The sequence below is a fragment of the Bacillus rossius genome, chromosome 11 (assembly GCF_032445375.1).
Source record: "Bacillus rossius redtenbacheri isolate Brsri chromosome 11, Brsri_v3, whole genome shotgun sequence".
NCBI lineage: Eukaryota > Metazoa > Arthropoda > Insecta > Phasmatodea > Bacillidae > Bacillus > Bacillus rossius.
In genome coordinates, this window is record NC_086338.1 from 29,327,058 (window position 1) to 29,334,206 (window position 7,149).

Below are 7,149 nucleotides of genomic sequence, written 5' to 3' on the forward strand. Positions count from 1 at the left end.
ACTGCTTCTGATAGTGGCTCACAGTTAACATTCAAGAATATGCTTCAAAGATAAACCTTCAACCAAAGAAAAAATCGTATCACAGGATGTCCAGTTCAGATGTCTTGCAAGTAAGTAAGTAGCCAATGAGCAGGAGGCATTTGACCCAAGTATATAGATAATTGTGGAGACCGTTCCATAAATCATTGAACCCACAAAATATTACAGTCTATTACAATAACACTAAACAAATAAAATGCATTTAAGTGCTGCCAAACTAGTTCATTGAATTTTCTTGGCATGAATGATTCTGAGGATGCAGTATTTAACCAAAGCTAATATTTGCCTGTCATCCGTATGTTAGCGAATTCACTTTTTTCACGTTTAATGTCCATGTCTGAGATATATTTTCTGCGAAAACCAGTTTAAACCGACAGTAGCGTAGGTCCAACATATTATGGTGAAGCAAAATTAAAGAATTTTCGGTTTTCGCGCAATGAAGTCTGACAATAGTCAGTGGCATCTCCTTATTTTCGCATGTTATTTTATGATATATTTTTTTTTCAGACATTAATATTAAATTTTAACTAGAATTATTGTAGTTTATTAATGTCTTTGATTCCTCCCGTTCACACGATTAGCAAAAATGTTCTAAATAAATACAAAAAAAGTCATACTTATGCATTAAAACATTGAAATGCGTACTCAGTTCTACACTTAGGTAATCTGTAAGTACTGCTTTATGATAACCGCAAGGTATCAAGTAAATTGTTTTAGAAATTTTCTTTGTAATTTATCATACATTAGTCTTCAAAATAGAATTAAATATTTTATATTATATATAAACTATAAGAATTTTACAGTAAAATTTTTAAAATTCTGAAAAAGCCATTGTTATTGTAGAACACATAATAAACGCACCTAAAATAATTTTTTCTCAGCTATATATTATATTTACAAAATTCAAAAAAAAATTTAATAATGTTTTCACTATTTTAGCCTCATTTACACAATAGTGATTCATATATCCCTGGAATATACAAATGACGCATTCATATTAGGAACCGAGAGAAGTAAATGAGATTAGTTTTCAAATTTTTGTGAGTTTCGTGAGTTTCACATTCATGGATATCTGAATAATTGTTTAAAATATGTAAATGCTTTTCAAATAAATAAATAAATAGAATATATATGTTTAGAAAGGAAACTCTTTTTAGTCGTTTCTTTTGGATCAATCTTAACTACCAAATAATGTAAACACTCGCAAGGAATGTAGGATATTGTCAAGGTATTTTACTTTGCTTCGTCTGTCAAAGGTTTTCGTGTATCATTGATCACCAAAGGATCCCTGTCCACGACGATAAACGAAAGGAAAAGTATTCCTTATCATAAATAACTTTTCGTTCATCCTTCTAGAAACCCCAGAGTCCAAAAAAAATTCACAAGGAAAATAAAAGACTCAAAGAAGAGAAGTAATTTTTAAAGGAGAGATTTTAAGCAAGGTTTGAAAATAATCAGTACTTCAAAAAAAAACCTTAAATGTGCACCTAAATTCTTTAAAAAAATTTCCGATTAAAAATGTTTACTTTTTGTGATGCGGAAAACGAAATATATTTATACGAAAGAGCTACCAAATTAGTAAATAGATATTTTAAATTTATCTTCGCAGTTAAACGAGTAAGTGTGGTGTGCATCACAGTTCGAAGTACCAAGAAAAACAATTCACTACAAAAAGTATAAACAGTATAACAATCTTTAAGAACTATAACGAAAAACTAAGGAGCATAATTATTATCAAGTAAAGACTATGTTTTTCTGCGAGACATATGGATACATAAAAGGTTTGAATTAAAAATTATAAGCTATAAGATAAGTAGATTATAACATATACCTTATTCTAAGGAAGTAAAAGTAAGACACGTGAATCATGAATATGAGAATTTGGGAAGTTGGTGTGTACATTCTTTAACACGTTAATTATTGAAGTAAAAGTGAGAACCACCTTACCCATCTGAAAAGCAAAACACAATTTTAGTTTTAACGAACGTTGATGGCATAACATTGCTGACCTGTTGTTTACATTATTGTTTAACAATACCCACTTCATGATGAAATATTTACGATTTTCTAGTGATTTATTTCCCATCCATTAAACAAAGTTCTAGTATTATCGAGTTTTTTTTACGGGAAGCCTACAGTTCAGAAGTATGAGAGTCACACCCGAACAGTTCCGAAGCTATCCGACGTTTGCCGATAATTCTGAAAAAAAAAAATATGATTAAAGGATTTATATATTTTATGGTCTTAGCGTACTTTAAATAACACTAAACTTACATGACCCACCTTTAATTTTAGTTTTGAAAACCTTATCTAACATACCTTCCCTACAAAAAGCACAATAATTTATTACACTGATTTAATCTAACCTAACTTAAACCTTTACGTTGGTGAAGTTCAGAACTATTCCGATTGTGGTTGTGGCTTTAATATCTGTTAACAGTAGGCCATCCCCTTTATACAGCTGTACGGTTTGTGCTGCTAAGCAACTGGCAGTCAGAGATTCTACAACTTTGCTACAGACAACCTCTCCACAGACTTATACTTCCATAACTGTTCGAGCCTCTTAGATGTCTTTGGGTTCAAATACCGCTAGCACGGATCTTATTTCGGTTTTACCGTGGTTTCCTGTTACGACCCCAGGATTATTTTAGTGTAGAGTCTTAATAGAAGTTAAGGCCAATCCGTTACCCCGTACTATTGTGTTTCAGTTGTAAGTTACCTTAACTTGCTGTCGACGATATGTAAAGCTTAACTTTAAAATTATTTAATTTTGTATAGTTTTTTTTAAATATGTAATATTTTGTGTGTTTTATAGTGCTAGAATTACATGTGATTAAAACTGTAGCATCAAATATTTTCCGCTATTAAAATATTTATTTTATCAAATTTGCATTACACATTTTTATTGTAGGGTAACGAAATATATCAGAAAAGTTTTGGCATACGTCTGACACAAGGCTGGAATTGTTTGGCCATCAGAGATAGCTTAGACCAGTTTTTGCGTTTGATTCCAGCTTTGGAATGATTCGATTTGTGAACGCTGATTTGGTTCTGGTGTGATTTTAAATTAACTCTATTATCCTGATTCCATTGTTTTAAGCCACTAAGCACCTTTGTTTTATATTACGCTCAGTATTTGTTTTGCGAGAAATATCATAGAAAACCCAGGAGAGTTTTTTAAACTCCTTTTCCTTGTATAAACCAACACTAAGAACAAATATAGTGTTTTAAAAAATATATTCATTAGTATTAATTTGAGACTCTTTACAAAACACTTTTATTTACTCCAACTGTTAAAAATAAAATATATGATGTTTAAGTTTTAAAAATATTGTTTTTTTTTAGATCAATTTTGTAATGATATAACGCATAGTATCGACCATAGCGAAGAGTTAAGGAACCAATTTTTTGTTTACCTGGTGTAATTTCGGAAAAACACTGAATGCCGAAATCGTGGTGGCTGAATCATTCTTAGTCGCTCATACAGCATTTTAACACTTAGCCACTTAGCTCTGCAACTGAACTATGTTAGTTGACTTTAGACGCAAGTATCTTACCCTCAACCAAAGAAAAATAATTTTTATAAAATATATGCACGTGTATCACCAAAAATAAGGCTACAGAATTAATTTTTCTATTGCCAGATAGACTATTAATACATGTTTCATATAATATGAAAATTATTAATTGAGCAGAAATTACAACTACGCGATAAAACATATGACACCACTTCCTAAGTTAAAAAATTGATCTAGTTATTTTTACAGTCTGGCTTAGAGAAAGAATAAAATTTATTATAATAAATGTGGAACTTAGGTTTGAAAAAAAAAGATATTTATTTTCAACAGTAAAAAATAATAGTTTTCTGTCATAAAATAATAAAAAAAACACCTTTGTAAACGCAGGAGATTAAAAAAAATATTTTGAAGGAATGTTTTATAGTTATAGTCATTTTGAGAAATTAATTCTCTGCTGAATTACAGTAACTTAGCAAAGATGACTTTATGCAGCAGAAAGATGCTAAAAATTTCAGGGATTTTGTTTCTGTCTTTAAAAAAATGAAACAAAGTTAACATGTTTTTGCTTAAAATATTTATATTTGCCAATAGATCAAGCTAACATCGTTACCCAAAAAGTTCCTTCAAATGGTAATCAGCAAATTGCCAACACCTATTTACTGTTCAGAGTTTCTTACGTCTGTGAAACACTGTCAGAAAATTTTAATATTTACTTTAATATTTTTTAAACGTAATAAATTATTTTTATATACGTAAATGATACATAATTTTCTTAATAATAATTTTTTTATGAGCTTGCGAAATGAAAATAAAATCAAAGTGCAAGAATCGCGTTATAAAGAAATATTTATATATTTACCGTGAAACCTGATGGTGGCTACCTGTTGCAGGTGAGACAAGGTCGTTCGTCATGCCTATCTCGCCCAGACGAGCTGGGTCAAGAAGGAGCAGACAGTTGGCATACCTGCTGCGAACGGTGGTGTCCACTTCCGTAAATAACTTAACTCCAGGGGGCGACCACCCAGAGGACAGACAGAGCGAGAGAGAGAGAGAGAGTGAGAGAGAGATTTATCTCCGGGCGAGTCTCAGATTATCATCGCCCGCTACAAATCTCGCCGTCTCATTCGCTTATTCCGTCCATAATTCACTGTCCCTCTCTCTCTCTCTCTCGCACTCCCTCACTCAGTCCGCGCGGGTGAGCGGGAGTGATTAAGCGCGGAGGTTAACTGCGAGAGGCGTTCATCACGCGCGAGACCCCAGACCAGACCGTGCGTGCTAAGGTTGGCACCGCCGTCATGTCGTGCGCGCTGCTGTCTCCAGTATCACAGCCGGGAAGCCTAAAGATGTCCATCAAGTTCTGTCCCTGCCCGATTACACCCGAACAATTCACCTTCGGCCAACCTCGGGTTTATTTATATATATATTTATACTTCTCTTTATTATTTCAATTTAGCTATACTAACCTAACTAACCGTCCATAGTGTTCTAAAGTGTTTTAATGTAGCTAACCTAACCGACCACTTTTAATATTTGAATTCATTTTTTCCTGCGCAAAAATGAAACAAATCCCGAAGTTGGCCGAAGGTGAATTGTTCGGGTGTAATCGGGAATGGCAGAACTTGATGTGAATCTTAGGTCTCCCATCACAGTCCTCGAAAGTAACACCGGTTATATCATGGCGCCCCCACTCCCCCCACCCAAAAAAAAGTGGGTTGACTGTAAAGTCGATTTACGGACGATAATTTTACGTGATAACGTCATAAGAAAACATTGATGAAAAATGGCATACTTTTTAGTTTTCAAAAAATTATTTACGGTTTTTGCAATTTTAATTTGAACAATTTGTTTTTAAATATAATCACGAACAATTAGTTAAAATGCCCGCCTTAACCTGTTTCATATTATAGAAGATTTTCTCGTACGGCGGTTGGCCGGTTCTTGCACGCTCGGCTCAGGCGGAACGTGACAATTTTTTTTCGTGCGTGCAGCCGGCGTTCATCGATTTATAAGACGTTATCTCGTCAAAAACAAAGTTATTAAAGATGATACAAATTGAGAAACAAATGGTAATAATGGATGCGATTTCGTTCACATCTTATTGGGCAATAAATTATTTCATCGATGAAATATGTATATTTTTTTCTATCCCAAATCAACCACGAACAAAAACAACCATGAATGGTGAAAACGTTCAAGTATCTCGAGTACCAATAGGCAGACAAGGCTGCTACTTCGGTTACACCTTCTCGGGGAAGAGAGAGCTCGATCGCCGGGAAAAAAAAAAGATCAGTTTCTTAGACACCTGGGCGAGGCTATGTATTTTTTTGTAAGTAAATCTATAGATCTATACAAGATTGATAATCTACGACACCGTTTGACCGATCATTACGAAAGTTGGCACATCGAGGTGTTTTTTTTCACGGAGAAGGTTTTTATGCTATCCAATTTTTTTTTTAAATCCTCAACTTCTTTACCGTTCAACCGATCGCCATGTGTAAATTCAGTTTTATCACATAAAATTACAGGTCACAGACATACAAACAGTGAGAGTGTGTTATTTCTTTACGACAGCCACACGGTCATACAGTAAGTTTTGGCAACTTCCTATCCTTCTCCTTGGCGAGACACGTCCGCCTAGTTGAGCTCGCGGCGACTAGCGAACTAACGGCACTAATGAGTTTAGTTTTGAACTTCGTCAATGGATGGCGTTGCCTTCAGTTTTAAAAACGCTGTCGTTTGGTGCGTCCGTCACGTCTTGCCTTGGGGTTTTCTAGGATCTCGATGTTTTCCTTTCGGATGCATTTGTGTTATCTCTTTCTCTAACAATTGACTTCTGCGTGTGTTTTGGACTAAACTGGTTTTGGTATTTATCGAGCCACATAATAAGTTATTAGTAGTATGTTTTGGTATGTCCTGACGCAGGGTTCAGGGTGTGGAGCCGTGGAGCCGACCGCCATATTGGATTGTGGTGTCACGGCGGCCATCTTGGATGACCGTGACCTTGAACTTTGACCTTGACCTTGACCCCGGCAGCCATTTTAGATCCGCCATCTGGGACCCGCCAACATTAAATATAACGAACGCCCCACTTACTCATGATGAAATGTTTGGTCACGACCACCATATTGATTTTTTCTGTTCAGCTGGAGGCCGCCATCTTGGATACCGTCGACTTTTATTCTGCTGTTTGTTCCTAGAGAGCGCACGCGTCACTCTGTCTCGTCACATAAGGTCGATGTTCCATTACCTACCAGAGCTATTATGGTCCTTATCGACATATTTAATTAAATTTTTTATGCAAAATACATTGGAAGTGCTGTGATTCTAACCAGCTCAGATCTGACCTCTAGGTTGGTAAACATATGCCTTTAACCGCACGGCCATCGAGACATTTACTAGACTGAGAATTAAAATTATACAAAAATAACATGCATATCCGGACTTGTAATATATATATATATATATATATATATATATATATATATATATATATTAAATTTGAAGTAATAATAGCATCGCCTGTTCGAGACAAACCCGCTATCTTGTATTAAGACGTAACTGTTGCAATTATCGTTACGGCCGTCGTCTTGAA